This window comes from Myxine glutinosa, chromosome 2 (assembly GCF_964187855.1).
Source record: "Myxine glutinosa chromosome 2, kmMyxGlut1.1, whole genome shotgun sequence".
Lineage (NCBI taxonomy): Eukaryota > Metazoa > Chordata > Myxini > Myxiniformes > Myxinidae > Myxine > Myxine glutinosa.
The window spans coordinates 145,303,116-145,321,715 of record NC_136262.1 but is presented as its reverse complement, the minus strand read 5'-3'; the positions used below and the strand labels follow the sequence as shown (position 1 = coordinate 145,321,715).

General features: G+C 44.1%; 1 long non-coding RNA gene across 1 annotated transcript in view; it reads right to left on the bottom strand.

The window, feature by feature from the left end:
- LOC144890915 (uncharacterized) overlaps positions 1-18,600 on the bottom strand; it is a 127,282-nt gene that overhangs the window by 23,508 nt on the left and 85,174 nt on the right. The window contains exon 4 of the long non-coding RNA XR_013622580.1: positions 6,050-6,193. This is a non-coding gene — a long non-coding RNA (uncharacterized LOC144890915). The remainder of the gene's footprint in view (positions 1-6,049; positions 6,194-18,600) is intronic.

The window sequence follows — 18,600 nt, the reverse complement described above, 5'->3', positions numbered from 1 at the left end:
TTGAGTACCAGTTCACTGGTAATTCCCTGTGTGTCGCAAAAGGCGACTAACAGGGTTGGCGGCAGGAAGGGCATCCGGCCATAAAACGTTTCTTTAAAAAAGGGGCCACGATGCCCGAAAAAGGTCAACCCCTGCTCTGCGGGGAAAAATGGCCTCCAAAGGTGGTTCTATAAGAACTTGCATACTTGGCTTGCAAATGGGATTGTATACTATAAGAGTCGGCAGTCACCGTGTCACCGCGCTACTGAATCAGTCTTATACATCACCTGATACAGTGTAATAAGACGATGTAGACTCCGTTTAGGAGATGGAGGCTTTATTGATCACCATAATAATAATAATGCATTTATTTTATATAGCGCTTTTCAGGAAGCCCAAAGACGCTTAAGTCTTCACCATAGATGTACACAGCCATATAGCAGCTTCTTCTTCACCTCTGGCACTGTAGGTACTATCTCACATGCCTCGCCCTCTCATGCCGTGTATCAATATATTGCATGGCTTGCGGAAGTATTATGAAGGCGATTTGTATTATACAGCGTTCAAATATATAATTCAATTTGAGTGAAGGTTTAAAGACATATAAATAAATAAATTAAGGGTTTTCCCACCATTTTCTCTACTGTCTATTGCATGACCCTCTCCAAGACATTACATTAGTTGTTCCTGCCTGTTGTTTGTGTCCATTACAACATCATTACAAACAGTACATTTCCTGTTTGTAATGATTTTCGATTTTGTCTGACTGTCATGCAGACAGACAGAGTGACAGTATTTTCTCACTCCTCTCTGCGCATGGCGATCGATACAAATTCACTACGACACTGTAAAACGACAGACTTTCTTTCTATCCATGTTCCGATTTGTGTTCAAAATATAACATTCAATTTAAATCAGCTGTTTTTCGCCTATAAACAGATAACACGGACGGACGGACAGACAGGAACCAATTGTTTAACCTTGCTTTTCGCATTATGTGCTCGGGGGGTAAAAAAATAAACATTTATGGGTAAAATGACTTCACAAAACAAGCTTCAGCCCCAAAATAAACCTGACTTAGGGGTTCTGGTCCCCTAAAATTAGTACCATGCCCATTATTTGCATTAATGAATTGAGAGTACATTTTATTGTGATTTTGTTTCAATCTTGCCACTGGATAAAGATATTAAGCTGAAACTTTGAATCCTGGGTAATATGCGACTTTCAAAATGACGTATGAATGCTAGAGGCATTTCACGCATGTGCTGTGTGTGTAAGGCATTTCACGCATGTTCAGACTCATTTCTGCTCGTGGGTCCATTTAACCTGCCATTGCTAGTGCAAAATCTGTAATTCAAATAGTCTTTTTAACATAATTTTCAGCATTTAAACGAAAGAGTTGCAATGTAAAAATGGCTAACCATAATTGTTTTGTTAATGGATGCAAATTAGACTCAAGAAGACATAGGAAGTACGAGAAATATCCGTGGATGACAGTGAGGTGTTGAGTTCCTATCATTCCCTGTTAATACAAGCGAGTGGCCACAGAGGATACCGGTATGTATTAAAAACACACACACAAACACACACACACACACACACACAAACACACACACACACACACACCACACACACACACACACACACACACACACACACACACACACACACACACACACACACACACACACACACACACACACACACACACACACACACACACACACACACACACACACTTCTCCTTTTATCAATAGATGCAAAAATGTAGCATGATGTATCTTGTGGTCCTCAAACCAAACAAACAATATATCCTTACTATAATTCACGGACCGGTGTTTGTGTGTTGGTTTGTCGCGCTATTCCTCCTACAGTTCAGGCCCAATTACATCCAGAGTTGCTACATAGGGTCAGAATGTTAGTGTATATGGGTGTTTTTATCCTTGTCGGTGGTCTTTGAAGGAGGAGTGGGGGCCACACAAATTATCTATGGAAATGTTTATAGTGTAGCGCCGCCTCCAGGTGGGAGAGGGTATTACAATTGCCACGCTTTACAGTCCAGTCGTCCTGTCCCCACGTTTTCTAGTGCAGTGAAGTGTTTTGTATTACAAGCCTGAGTAAGCATGTTCTTGCTTCATGCATGTAACCTGGATTATCAAGGGAGGTGTAATGCGCCCCTTCCTTTATATGGGACAGTTTCTCTGTATGCATAGTGACTATGTGACTGAAAATTAGTGACTGACTGAAAATAACATAGTGACTTAACATAAAAAAAAGGAAAAAAAAAGAAAAAAAAGTGACAACATAGTGACTGAAAATTAGTTTCTCGGCTTCTGCTGGACAAAATCGGCTGCAAATTTCAGAAGTAAATTCTTTGAACGTCAGGATAACATGATCCAAATTTCATGAATGTCCGTTTATGCATTCTTGAGTTTTATTTAGAAAACCTTTGAATTCACAATGATGTCTGTCCGTCCGTCCTTCCATCCGTCCGTCGTCCAACATGTGTTGGCACTCATATCTCAAAGGCTATACATTGAAACTAGCTGAAACTTGGAATATACATCAGACAATAGGTCTAATTCAAAAACAAAACATGAATACGCATCCAATTTTTACAAAAGGCTTTCAAAACCAATTCAAAATCTGCGCTAATGAAAGGGGGGGTTGACCCCCCCAAAATAGGAATAACACACACGAAACTACATACACGTTGTTGATGAAACTTGGCTACAAGCTTCATATCTGATGCCTAATGAAGGTGTACTGAGCGCATCAAAATCTGATCACACTACAGGGTTTACGGGGGAAGGAGGGTTTGACCCCCTAAAATGGGTATTTGCTCTCTGCTCCGAATCTACACAAACAATTGTGATGAAACTTGGTCACAAGCTGCATATTTGATGCCTTACAAAGGTTTATTGACCGCTTCAAAATCTACATTCATTTAAGTGGTTTATGGGGGAGGTCGGGTTTGACCCCCGAAAATGGGTATTTGCTCTCTTCAAAACTACACACACGGTTTTGATGAAACTTGCCCACAACCTTCATCACCCGTTATGCATCAATGTTTGTTCACGGTATTAAAAAAAAATCAAGGTCTAAGGTGGTCTGTGGGGGGTTTGACCCCACCCAAAATAGGTATTTGCTTGCTTCTCCGAAACTACACACACAATTTTGATGAAACCTGGCTACAAGCTTCATATCTGATGGCTAATGAAGGTGTTGACCCCATCAAAATCTGTGCACATTAAGTAGGTATATGGGAGGGGGGGCATGTTTGACACCAAAAAATAGGTATTTACTCTCTTCTCCAAAACGACACACACGATTTTGATGAAACTTGATCACAACCTTCATCACCCATGATGTATGAAAGTTTGTTCACCGTATTAAAAATATCGGGGTATGAGGGGGTCTGTTGGGTCTGAGTAACTGTTGCTCCTGATCCATGAGAGCTTCAGGACCCGCGGTCCTATTTTTGCTTGGTTCATGGGGGCGATCCCCAAAAAGTTGAAGATAGAAAAATTTCGACTCTGGTAGTAATTCTGGCATTTTTCTGAACAAGCATAGAAAAGGCCCCTTTATACACTACATGGCCAAAGGTATGTGGACACCCGAACATCACACACGTATGTGCTTGCCGAACATCTCATTCCAAAATCATGGGTATTAATATGGAGTTGGTCCCCACTTTGCTGCTATAACAGCCTCCACTCTTCTGGGAAGGCTTTCCACTAGATGTTGGAACATTGCTGCGGGGATTTGCTTCCATTCAGCCACAAGAGCAATAGTGAGGTCGGGCACTGATGTTGGGTGATTAGGCCAGGCTCGCAGTTGGCGATCCAATTAATCCCAAAGGTGTTCGATGGGGTAGAGGTCAGGACTCTGTGTTGGCCAGTTAAGTTCTTCCACACCGATCTCGACAAACCATTTCTGTATGGACCTCGCTTTGTGCACGGGGGCATTGTCGTGCTGAAACAGGAAAGGGCCTTCCCCAAACTGTTTTCACAAAGTTGGAAGCACACAATAGTCTAGAATGTCATTGTATGCTGTAGCGTTAAGATTTCCTTTCACTGGAACAAAGTGGCCGAGCCAGAACCATGAAAAACAGCCCCAGACCATGATTCCTCCTCCACCAAACTTTACAGTTGGCACTATGCATTCGGGCAGGTAGCGTTCTCCTGGCATCCGCCAAATTCAGATTCGTCTGTCGGACTGTCACATGGTAAAGCATGATTCATCACTCCAGAGAATGTGTCTCCACTGCTCCAGAGTTCAATGGTGGAAAGATTTACACCACTCCAGCCGACGCTTGGCATTTTGCATGGTGATCTTAGGCTTGTGTGAGGCTGCTTGACCATGGAAACCCATTTCATGAAGCTCCCGACCAACAGTTGTGGTGCTGACGTTGCTTCCAGAGGAAGTTTGGAACTCGGTAGTGAGTGTTGCAACCGAGGATAGATGATTTTTACGTGCTACGTGTTTCAGCACTCGGTGGTCCCGTTCTGTGAGCTTGTCTGGCCTACCACTTGGCCGCTGAGCTGTTGTTGCTCCTAGACATTTCCACTTCACAATAACAACACTTACAGTTGACCAGGGCAGCTCTAACAGGGCAGAAATTTGACGAACTGAGTTGTTGGAAAGGTGGAATCCTATGACAGTCACTGAGCTCTTCAGTACGGCCCATTCTACTGCCAATGTTTGTCTATGGAGATTGCATGGCGTGTGCTTGATTATATATACCTGTCAGCAATGGTTGTGGCTGAAACAGCCGAATCCACTAATTAGAAGGGGTGTCTGCATACTTTTGGCCATGTAGTGCATAACGGTATGTGCCATGTGGCAAAGTATAGAAAAGAAAGGATATTCCATGGCTTGTAGAAAATGCCAAACAATAGAAAAGAAGGGACATTCAAAAAAAATCTTGTGTGCATGCTGGACTACCCTTGTGTTCTTAGGAGGAACCAAGTAATGCTCCAGAAAAGTTCATTTAAAGGGGCGCCAATTTGATTCATACCGCTGCATGAAGAAGTAAATGCATTTTATTTGCCAGATGTAGGGCACCTCTTTATATGAACTGCACAAAGACCCTATAGACCCCTAAGTTAGTTTATATCCCTAAGATCTATAAGATCTCTAAGGTTATTTAAGACCCATAAGACCCTTCAGACCCCTAAGACCATTTAGATTTAGAACCCTAAGACCATTTAGAACCCTAAGACCTTGTAGACCCTGTTTCACCGTTTATAACCCTTAGACTTCTTAGACCTTTTACATCCTCTTAGACCCTTTATAACCTCGAAGACCCTTAGACCCCTTCGTACCCTTTCGACATTCACACCTTTCATACCTTTTAATACCCTGTAGACCCTGGAGACCCTTTTTCGACGTTTAGACCCCTTCAGACAATTCTGACCGTTTAGCTCTTAAATTGCAACCTTTAGACCCCTTTGACCTTTTAAGACCCCTTTGCCACTTTCGACCATTTCGACCCTTTAGATCCATTTTGACTTTTCAGTCCTTTTGACCTTTCAACCTTTAGACTTTCAGACCATTTGACCTCTACAACTTCTCAAACCTTTGACCTTTACACATTTACAACTAGATCATTTAGACCTTTCATTTGCAATCAACGACCTTTCATCGAGTACATCCTTCCATTTATTTGCCACACAAAATACACCACACAAACCAAGACCTGGCGAGGGTCTACAATCTCCAATTGGTCTGTCTTGTTACCTTTGTGATATAGAGAGATCCTTTTATACAGGAGCCCGTGTATAAGTAGCATGTAGGAGACAATGATGTCCTTCTACATCAATTATATTGACAATTGTACACAATGGAGAAATGAACACAATATACAAGATTTCAATCTGCATTATCTTCGCATCATGAGCTACAGGATCAGGAGACAATGTGAAACAAGCCAAACCGAAGCTTTTCCAAAATTACTTACAAAAGTTTTGTATTTTATTAAATTAATTTCCTTCCTTCATTTCTGCAACAGACACCTCTCCATGCCCCCTTTCTACCCACCACTGCCCCATTCCACTACGCACTGTACCTTTTGGTTGCTATGCTGCTGACAAGCTGCACAGAGTGCAGGCCTGATGTGCCGCCAATGTGCGGTAGCCTCCTTCCTCAGCACCGACGTGTGGTCAGTTGCTCCTGTTATCACGTCTTCTTCCATACTCTGAACCAAGCTTTTCTGCAATGTAATCCACATGGCCATAGTCAAAGTCTTGAACTCATGCGCCTTCACTCACGAGCAATGTGGGATGGCAGGCAATGCATAAAGCCATCGATCTAAGGTGTCACGACTTCAAAACACATTACAATCTCTCGAGGTTTTGGCCATTGCGATGAAATTGTCACCGGACCCAATGAATTTGATGGCTCATGCATTTCTACAAAGCAAAACCTAATTATCATTCTCCTACCAAGTACCGGTCAATAACAGTATTCAGAGGTCAGTAACGGTAGATACTTTGGCCATTTTTCAACAGAAAGAAAGCAGGAGAGGGCCAGGTGGCCGCTAAAGGTGACTACGTGCAGATGGCTAATTTGGCGTAGAGAGCGGCCATGCCATTCCACGATTGTGCTCAGGACGAAGGGGGTCGTAATGTCCACCTGTAGTTCCAAATCCCGTTTGAGAGATAAAACTGCTGCTAAGTGCTAAAACTGCCAGACAAGACCCGAATCCCGGTTATTTAGAAGGCCGAGTTGACCTCATGGCTGCGGATAACCAAACCACCCATTGAGACTAACTCGAAGAACGGGGTTGCATTTCTGTGCCTTCGGGGAAGCAACTTAAAGTGCTAACATTCTGTTCTCCAGCAAAGCCAAGGAAACATGATCTGGCCCATGCTGGTTCTATTCCAAATATTCAGCTTCCTTCAAATCTCTGGCAAAGAGTACCATTTTTACAAAAGCACTGTGGCCTATTCTAAGCGGAATAAAGACACCAAGAAAAATCACACAAGTGTGCTTTTCACTTTTTACGGATTGCTTCAAACAGAAATGATTACCTTGCACAGACGGTTACTGGCAAGGACCATTAAGGTTTGAATCAAAGCCAAGTGCACAACCATGCTTTAAAGGGGACTGCGCAATAAAGGTTTCCTCGAGAGATAACCCATCCAAATGTTTTAAAATCATATTCAGAGGTATGAGAGACAACATTGCCTAGTAGAATCAACTTTTGAATACGCAAATGCTTCGTAAAACTGACCGTGCGTTTTGCTATAGTAAATCCAAGATGGTGTCCGCTCACTTCATTTATTCATTACCAACTTGGCTGACGATGCTGTTCTGCAAGGGTACCTTCACACACAGAACCCCATTTGGTGTAAATGTGCATCCATTAGTGCCGAGGACCTTGGTTAAGACTCTTGGCTAGCTTAGCAAACGCCATGATGACTCAAAAACTTTTGTGCCATTTCATCTTACTCAGTCGCTAAGCTTTTGACATCCCCCGGAAGTCCACTTCCCTTGCATATTGTAAAATTAACCTTTGGGTCTAACACATGATCCGGCACAGGGTATATTAGCCAGAGGACTAAAGAAAGAACCCTCTCAATGATACATTCATACATAGCACCTTATTAAATCAGTAGTGTTCACAGGAGCACTACCCCAAAGATCACCTCAACATCAGTGGCCTCATACTAAGAAAGCCATCGACATTGCTGTGATTTGGTGAACGGTCTGTGCTCTTGCTTTTCCAGTAAGCTCTATGAAAAGTTTAGCAGACTTAGTCGAGAAGTGAGAGCATCCATCTTGGTGTCCATTTGCGGCCTTAGGGAGCGTCGCTTTCTCAAGGCTTTGGACCAACATCTGACAAAGCTCCTCCACGATTGAATAGAAAATGCAGATTGTATTGAATAGCTTTTGAAAGGAGAAAGATGTCTCCATGGATTTATCTCATTGTTAGAGCACAAGAGCAAGGTGACATGTCTATCAATCATGTCACGTGAACATCAAGGAGTGAGTAGACATTTGTCAAAAAAAACGAGATTATATATCACATTCTTGATTTTTCTCGTCTTTCAAAGTCAGTCAGTCTATTGGTTTAATCTTAGCCAGATCAATGAGGATTTGTCTCGTGTGTTTGATTTTGTGTGTCATTGGTTGTTATTTCCAATTGTGCAATTGAGAAGGTGGATTGGAGGGAGTCCTCCCAGGGATCAAAGTATATCCAGCTCCGTTTCGGTTGGAGTTCACGATTCAAATCCCCAATGATTGTTCAAATGACTGATTTGTAAAGTCATACGTACAAACATAAACACACACACACAAACACACACACACAGGCACAAGTGCACACCTACAGACACAAACAAAAACACAAGTGCACACATAAACACAAACACACACATATAAACACACACACAAACACACACACACACACACACACACACACACACACACAAAACACAGGCACAAGTGCACACCTACAGACACAAACAAAAACACAAGTGCACACATAAACACAAATGCACACACATAAACATACACACACACACACACACACATGCACAAACAAAAACACAAGCACACCTACAGATACAAACAAAAACACAAGCGCACACATAAACACAAACACAAGTGCACATAAATAAACACGTACACACAAACGCAAGTGCACACACACACACACACACGAACACACACACACAGACACACACATGTCCTCATGCAGTCCCTCAACCCAAACCTCCGAGGAGCTGGATTACAGGTGTGTGTGTGTGCATGTGTTTATATTTACGTTTGTGTGTGCTTGTGTGTGTTTGTGTGTGCATGTGCGTATGTATGTGCATATGTCTGTGTCAACACGTTTCCACCTGTGCAGCCACCTTTGTGTATGTGTGTGTCTGCGTGTGTCTGTGTGTCTGTGTGTGTGTGTGTGTGTGTGTGTGTGTGTGTGTGTGTGTGTGTGAGTGTCTGTGTGTTTGGGTGTGTATGCATTTGCGTCTGCGTGTGTATGTGTGTGTGTGTGTGTGTCTGCATGTATATGTGTATATCTGTGTGACTGTGTGTGTCTGGGTATGTCTACATGTGTGTGTGTGTGTGTGTGTGTGTGTGTGTGTGTGTCTGCATGTACATGTGTATGTCTGTGTGCCTGCATGTGCCTGCGTGTGTATGTGTATGTCTGTGTCTGCATGTGTATGTTCGTGTGTCTGTATATGTCTGTGTGTGTATGTGTATGTCTGTGTGCCTGCATGTATCTGCGTATGTCTGCATGTGTCTGTTTGTGCATGTGTTTGTCTGTGTATGTCTGTGTATGTATGTGTATGTATATGTGTGTGTCTGAGTATGTCTGACTGTGTCTGTGTGTATTTGTATGTCTGTGTCTTTGTGTGTGTATGTGTCTGTCTGTGTGTGTATGTGTATGTCTGTGTGTCTGCGTATGTCTGCCTGTGTCTGTGTGTGTATGTGTATGTCTGTGTGCCTGCATGTGTCTGCGTATGTCTGCATGTGTTTGTTTGTGCATGTATTTGTCTGTGTGTGTCTGTGTCTGTGTGTGTATGTATATGTGTGTGTGTGTCTGAGTATGTCTGCCTGTGTCTGTGTGTATTTGTATGTCTGTGTCTTTGTGTGTGTATGTGTGTCTGTCTGTGTGTGTATGTGTATGTCTGTGTGTCTGCATGGCTGCCTGTGTCTGTGTGTGTATGTCTGTCTGTGCGCGAGTGTGTGTGTGCAATTGTTGGGCTGTATGCTCCTCTGGACATCGTGATGTTGAGCTGCATGCTCCTCTAGACATCGTGATGTTGAGCTGTATGCTCCTCTGGACATCGTGATGTTGAGCTGTATGCTCCTCTAGACATTGTGATGTTGAGCTGTATGTTCCTCGAGACATCGTGATGTTGAGCTGTATGCTCCTCTAGACATTGTGCCGTTGATCTGTATGCTCCTCTCGACATTGTGATGTTGAGCTGTATGTTCCTCGAGACATCGTGATGTTGAGCTGTATGCTCCTCTAGACATTGTGATGTTGAGCTGTATGTTCCTCGAGACATCGTGATGTTGAGCTGTATGCTCCTCTAGACATTGTGATGTTGAGCTGTATGCTCCTCTAGACATTGTGATGTTGAGCTGTATGTTCCTCGAGACATCGTGATGTTGAGCTGCATGCTCCTCGAGACATTGTGATGTTGAGCTGTATGCTCCTCGAGACATCGTGATGTTGAGCTGTATGCTCCTCTGGACATCGTGATGTTGAGCTGCATGCTCCTCTAGACATCGTGATGTTGAGCTGTATGCTCCTCTAGACATTGTGATGTTGAGCTGTATGTTCCTCGAGACATCGTGATGCTGAGCTGTATGCTCCTCTGGACATCGTGATGTTGAGCTGTATGCTCCTCCAGACATCGTGATGTTGAGCTGTATTGTATGCTCCTCTGGACATCGTGATGTTGAGCTGTATGCTCCTCGAGACATCGTGATGTTGATCTGTATGCTCATCTAGACATCGTGATGTTGAGCTGTGTGCTCCTCTAGACATCGTGATGTTGATCTGTATGCTCATCTAGACATCGTGATGTTGAGCTGTATGCTCCTCGAGACATCGTGATGTTGATCTGTATGCTCATCTAGACATCGTGATTGTAATGTTTCTCGACAAACTACGATCAATTGTCGTACGCGTTTATTCACTCTGCCGTTCAAGGCCCGATTCACAGCAGCGCCATCCGAGCTCTGGCGTAGGGATACCACCCGGTCCCGGTGTAGGGATACAACGGTGAATATTTGCACTGCATACATGACATCCTCCCCTTTAAGTCCAAAATTACCAAGAGCAATACGTGCTAGATTTCCAGAATTGACATTTCAAAAGCAACATTTCCAAAACATGTGAAAATATGTGTGCAAACGGTTATGAGAATAATGAAAATACGTGAAAATAGAACATGTGTCAACGTGAAAAAAAAAACATCTTCAAAGATTCAACCGGTCGGGTGCTTTTCTCTCACGCATTGAGCGTCGCGGTGTACCAGTGGATACAGAGTCTGAGGTGATTCCTTTGGGTCGCGGTGTACCAGTGGATACAGAGTCCGAGGTGATTCCTTTGGTCTCCACGAAGGGTGTAGCGTTTGCAGAGGTTTTCGGGGCATCCGAGCCGGCTGGAGCGACCACGACGATCTCCGGCAGTGGCGGGTCGAACTGTTGTCCTGACTGTGACGATGCTACAGGCTCCATCGACTCAGAGTGACGGTAGGTTATGTGGTCCTGATGTCGACGAATTTCGCGGCCGTCCTGCAGGCGAATCACACTGGACAGTGGACCTGGCTTCTCGATGATGTCCCCCGGTAGCCACGTCGCACCTGCACCAATATTTCGGGCAAACACTGGATCTCCAATGTTGATACATCGACTGTTGGACGTCTTATCGTGCACCAACTTTTGATTAAGCTGGTTCTGATAAACATTTGATGATATGTCTGGTTTGAGATTGTCAAGTGTCGATCTCAAGTGTCGTTTCATCAATAACTCAGACGGAGCTGCACCGGTTGTTGATTGTGGCGTGATGCGGTATTTGAACAGGAGACGAGAAAGCTTTGTTTCCAGGGTTCCCTCCTGAAGTTTCTGCAATCCGGATTTGATGATTCCCACGGATCGTTCGGCCAAGCCATTTGAAGCCTGGTGATGTGGGCTGACAAACTTATGTTTGATGCCGTTCTGACGTGTGAACTTGGCAAACTCGGTACTGGAAAAACACGAACCGTTATCACTCACGATCATCCTGGGCAGACCATGAGTGGCGAAACAGCGTCTGAGTCTTTCGATGACAATGGCTGACGTAGTACCACGCGTCACATAGGCATCAATCCGTTTTGTGTGCGCGTCCGTAATTATCAGAATCATGCTGCCGTTAATAGGCCCGGCATAATTGAGATGTAGGCGATGCCACGGTTCGCTGGGCCATTCCCAGGGATGCAGTGGCGCTTTCGCAGGTGTATTCCGGGTGCTCTGGCAGGGGTAACAATGTCGAACATGATGTTCGATATCAGCATCAAGATTCGGCCACCACACATAGTTTCTGGCGAGTGACTTCATCTTCATAATCCCGGGGTGACAGTCATGGATTTCATCCATGACCCTGGAACGCAGATTTTTCGGGATCACGACACGACATCCCCAGAGTAGGCAACCATTTTCCACGCTGAGTTCGTTTTTACGTGCTTTAAAAGCCGCAAAATCGGGGTCACCCTCAGGTAGCAAATGCCATCCAAGCTGTACAGCCTGGACAGTTCTGGACAGAACGGGGTCTCGTCGAGTATGAGTGCGGATCTGGCCGGAATCGACAGCACAATCTTCCAGATGATCCATCAGTGCGATAATGGATCCTGGTGTAGGCGAATCATCAACGGATTCTGGAAGGGGTAACCGACTCATGGCATCTGCATTTGTGATAGACGAACCGGGCTTATAACATATGGTGTAGTCATAAGCAGCGAGAAACAGGGACCAGCGGATGATCCTGGGCGTAGTGTGTCAGATGTCGCCTTAGTTGGACCAAACAGACTGATCAGCGGCTTGTGATCAGTGCGAATCGTGAAATGATGTCCAAGAAGGTACTGGCGAAATTTGCCGACGCCAAAAACGATTCCCAATCCTTCCTTGTCAAGTTGGGAATAGTTTTTCTCTGCCGGGGACAACGTTCTGGATGCAAATGCAACCGGTCTTTCCGTACCATCAGGCATCACGTGTGATAATACACTCCCCACTCCATACCGACAGGCATCGCATGTCAGCACAAGATCCTTCTCTGGATCAAAATGAACGAGAACATTGGACGATTTGAGCAGATCCTTAGAGGTCTGGAATGCTGATTGTTCAGTAGACCCCCAGCTCCAGGAGACGCCTTTCCTCAAAAGCCGATAAAGGGGGCCCAAAACGTCGGTCACATTCGGGATGTAACGACCATAGAACTGAAGCAAACCGAGGTATGACTTCAATTCGGCCACATCTCGTGGAGCAGGAGCATCCTTGATAGCTCGGACTTTCTCATCTGTCGGGTGTAGACCCTCGGCATCAATCGTATGACCCAGGTACGTGACTGATGGCACCATAAACTTGCACTTGTCTCGACGCAAACGTAGGCCGGAGTCCGAAATCTTCTTCAGAACTCTCTCCAGGTTCTGTAGATGTTCCGCGTCCGTACGACCAGTAACCAGAATATCATCCTGGTAACAAACGACGTTGTGTTCGGCGGCAAACAAACTGTCCATGACACGCTGATAAATTCCAGGTGCAGATTTCACTCCAAAACTAAGTCGGTGGTACCTGTACAACCCACGATGCGTGTTGATGGTAAGATACTGTTTCGAATTCTCGTCCAAGCAGAGCTGTAGATAGGCGGATTTGAGATCGAGTTTCGTAAAAGTCTTGCCTCCCGTGAGACGAGCATAGAGGTCTTCAATCCTCGGGATTGGATATTTATCCAATGAAGAACACCTGTTCACGGTCATTTTATAATCTCCACATATGCGGATGGACTGGTCCGATTTTATGACCGGAACGATGGGCGCCGCCCATTCGGCATACTGGATTTGCTCGATGATCCCCAGATTTTCAAGATGATCCAGTTCCTTGTCAATCCGCTCACGCAGGGCGAAAGGGACTGGGCGAGCCCTGCAAAATATAGGATTGGCATCCCGGTCAACCCTGAGTTTAGCCGTATGTCCTTTCAAGGTTCCAAGCTCATCCTTGAAGACATCCGGGTACGTATCCAGCACATTTTTGAGTGTTCCCAATCCCATCCTCGTCGCCATGTAATGTTTCTCGACAAACTACGATCAATTGTCGTACGCGTTTATTCACTCTGCCGTTCAAGGCCCGATTCACAGCAGCACCATCCGAGCTCTGGCGTAGGGATACCACCCGGTCCCGGTGTAGGGATACAACGGTGAATATTTGCACTGCATACATGACAGTGATGTTGAGCTGTGTGCTCCTCTAGACATCGTGATGTTGAGCTGTATGATCCTCTGGACATCGTGATGTTGAGCTGTATGCTCCTCAAGACATCGTGATGTTGAGCTGTATGCTCCTCTAGACATCGTGATGTTGAGCTGTATGCTCCTCAAGACATCGTGATGTTGATCTGTATGCTCCTCTAGACATTGTGATGTTGAGCTGTATGCTCATCTAGACATTGTGATGTTGTGCTGTATGCTCCTCTCGACATTGTGATGTTGAGCTGTTTGCCCCTCCAGACATTGTGATGTTGAGCTGTTTGCCCCTCCAGACATTGTGATGTTGAGCTGTATGCTCCTCAAGACATCGTGATGTTGAGCTGTATGCTCCTCAAGACATCGTGATGTTGATCTGTATGCTCCTCTAGACATTGTGATGTTGAGCTGTATGCTCCTCTCGACATTGTGATGTTGAGCTGTATGCTCGTCTAGACATGCATTGTCCTATCGGCTCTGATGTCATTGTATTATATCCTCATAAACAGCATTTGTGATTGGTCGTCCTTGTTCAACATCTAACGTCATTGTCATCAGTTTCTAAATCGATTCACTTGATGCCACATGAACCGTTCAACAAGAGTGTGATATTTTTCTGTTACTATTGTAATAAACTGGACAATCAAAGTTGTGGTACGATAACAGCAAAAACATAGGGGCAATACCGGCGCTCCCCTGGTAGAATAAACAGTATACTGCACTGACTAAAGGCATTTTAAACCAATTTCAATGATTGCTAGAAGACACGACAGGATGTAGAATCATACTAACATAATCATAAGACTTTAAAGGGTATGGAAAAAGAATGCAGAAACACACGTGGGATGGATAGATGGACAAATAGACAGATGGACAGACAGATGGAGAGAAAACCTATAGTCCCCTTCAATGAAACCGGTAGTAGACTAATAAATTGTAAAATTCTCAGATTCCGGATCCAGATCCACATCTTCTCCAAAATGTAATCAATTCATCCTTGTCACACACCCAACCATACATTTTGTGTTATATATAATTTTTAACCCTATGACTCCGTGGTGAAGATCACTTTAAAATTCTGGTATCCGGATCCAGATCTGGATCTTCACCAAAATGTAATCGATTTTTGTCCTCGTCACACAACCAACCTGCCCACCAAATTTCTTCCGAATCCGTCCATGACTTTTCAAAATATCCTGCCCACAGACAGGCAAAAAAAAAAAAAAACCCACCTTTAGAGGCCATTTTCCCCCGCAAGCGGGGGTTGGCCTTTTTTGGGGACCGTGGTTGTTGTTGTTTTTTTGGTCCCCTTTTTGAAGCAATGTTTTACGGCCGGATGCCCTTCCTGCCGCCAACCCTTTTTGTCACCTTTTTACGACAAACAGGGAATATACCAGTGAACTGGTACTCAATTTGCCGACCTCGGAAGGATGACAGGCTGAGTCAACCCCCCTGGCGTTAATTCAGCGATCGACCGGGATTCGAACCCAGGATCCTAGGATCCTAAGCTGGCACCCTAGCCGCTAGCCCAACACCACAGACAGACAGACAAACAAATGAAAATCACTCATAGAGCCACACTTAGCAAAAGCGGACAAAGTAGAATGGCACTCAGTAGAGCATCCTTTTGACCTCAAAAAGAATTGGTGGTTGAATTCAGTGACCGGATATATAAACCGTCTTCAAATTTTAAGTTAATCTGATGAAAATTGACAATTTTAGAAATTTGGCCTATGTTGATCTTTTGGCCTATGTTGACCATTTGGAGTGTGTTGATCTCAAAAATAGTTGGTGGTTGAATTTAGTTAGCTGATGTTTAAATCCTATTCAAATTTCAAGGCAATCGAATGAAAAGTGAGGATTTTATAAATTTGAAGGAAGTGGTTGACCTTTGGTGTATGTTGACCTTTTGACCTCAACAATATATAGGAATTTGTCGGACCACGAACTCTAACATTTGGTGAAGTCTCGTGAAGATCGGTTTAAAATTGTGACCTATAGGCAAGTATAAGTGAGCGGACAGACAACACACACACACACACACACACACACACACACACACACACACACACACACACACACACACACACACACACACACACACACACACACACACACACACACACACACACACACACACACGCACCGGTGTGATCAACACTTACCAAGTAACAAACAGACAAGGGTGAAAACGTAATCTCCATCCATCTTTGGTGGTGGAGGCTAAAAAAAAACATTACACCTTCAGTGAGTTGTGCATCGAGCGAGAGAATAACTGCCTATGTGGTGATGCCAGGTGTGCTTTATGAATGAAACGATATGCAGTTCTCAGTTAATAAAACGAATTGGTCAAAGGTTCCAATATTGGAAAAACTTATTTAGTGGATTTAATGATGCTCACAATCTCAATGCTCGATTGCCGTCGTTTTTGACCAAATCAAATTGAGTGACAGACAATAATTGTTATTGATAGCAGTTTTGCTTGCTTGTAAAATATTACTTATGTCCCTTTTTTCTATTCTGCAACACAAGTTTGGGCACACACTTTAAGAGGTAGTTCTGGGATTTTGAAAGGGGAGCAGGATTCCATGTGCCCCAAAAAACTTTCAAAAACATACATTGAGGCAGCATTCCACGTGCCCCAAAAAACTTTCAAAAACATACATTGAGGCAGCATTCCATATGCTCCAAAAAACTTTTCAAAAACAAACATGGAGGCAGCATTCCACGTGCCCCAAAAAACTTTCAAAAACATACATTGAGGCAGCATTCCATATGCCCCAAAAAACTTTTCAAAAACAAACATGGAGGCAGCATTCCACGTGCCCCAAAAAACTTTCAAAAACATACATGGGGGCAGCATTCCATGTGCCCCAAAAACATACATGGGGGTAGCATTCCACTTGCCCAAAAAAACTTTCAAAAACATACATGGGGGTAGCATTCCATGTGCCCCAAAAAACTTCAAAAACAAACATGGAGGCAGCATTCCATGTGCCCCAAAAAACTTTCAAAAACATACATGGGGGCAGCATTCCATGTGCCCCAAAAAACTTTCAAAAACATACATGGGGGCAGCATTCCACATGCCCCAAAAAACTTTCAAAAACATACATTGAGGCAGCATTCCATATGCCCCAAAAAACTTTCTAAAACATACATTGAGGCAGCATTCCATATGCCCCAAAAACGTTTCAAAAACATGCATGGGGGCAGCATTTTACATGGCACAAAAAACTTTCAAAAACATACATAGAGGCAGCATTCCACGTGCCCCAAAAAACTTTTCAAAAACAAACATGGAGGCAGCATTCCACGTGCCCCCAAAAACTTTCAAAAACATACATGGGGGCAGCACTTCACGTGGCACAAAAAACTTTCAAAAATATACACAGAGGCAGCATTCCATGTGCCCCAAAAAACTTTCAAAAACATACATGGAGGCAGCATTCCATGTGCCCCAAAAAACTTTCAAAAACAAACATGGAGGCAGCATTCCACGTGCCCCAAAAACCTTTCAAAAACATACATGGGGGCAGAATTCCACGTGCCCCAAAAAACTTTCAAAATCATACATGGGGGCAGCATTTCACGTGGCACAAAAAACTTTCAAAAACATACATAGAGGCAGCATTCCATGTGCCCCAAAAAACTTTCAAAATCATACATGGAGGCAGCATTCCATGTGCCCCAAAAAACTTGTCAAAAACATACATGGAGGCAGCATTCCACGTGCCCCAAAAACCTTTCAAAATCATACATGGGGGGCAGCATTTCACGTGGCACAAAAGACTTTCAAAAACAAACATTGAGGCAGCATTCCATGTGCCCCAAAAAACTTTTTAAAAACAAACATGGAGGCAGCATTCCATGTGCCCCAAAAAACTTTTCAAAAACAAACATGGAGGCAGCATTCCATGTGCCACAAAAAACTTTTCAAAAACAAAGATGGAGGCAGCATTCCATGTGCCCCAAAAAACTTTTCAAAAACATACATGGAGGCAGCATTCCACTTGCCCCAAAAACATTTCTAAAACATACATGGGGGCAGCATTCCACATGCCCCAAAAAACTTTCAAAAACAAACATAGAGGCAGCATTCCACGTGCCCCAAAAAACTTTCAAAAACATACATGGGGGTAGCATTCCATGTGCCCCAAAAAACTTTCAAAAACAAACATGGAGGCAGCATTCCATATGCCCCAAAAAACTTTCAAAAACATACATAGAGGCAGTATTCCACGTGCCCCAAAAACCTTTGAAAAACATACATGGGGGCAGCATTTTACATGGCACAAAAAACTTTCAAAAACATACATACATACATTTTTCGGGTGACACCGTCACAATTTCGGTCTTCGAGGCCGGCCGATAGGCAAAGTGTGACCGGAAGGGACGAGGTTCTCCTGACCACGTGGCCCTTGACTTGGTTTGTCCGCACAATGTGGGCGCTTTCAGGATGAACTTTAGCCGGGGAGCGTTTGGGCGCCCCAGTCTGATACTGCCGCCCACGCGCAGAACAACTTGTGAGTTTTCCGCTTTCATTTTCCGCTTCCGGTCCGGTCTGGAGAGGACGCTGGCGTTACTTGTTCGCCGCTTCTCCGACTGGGCCATTGTACATAGTTTGCTTTTCTGGTGGTCGTGGCGGATTTTTGACCGT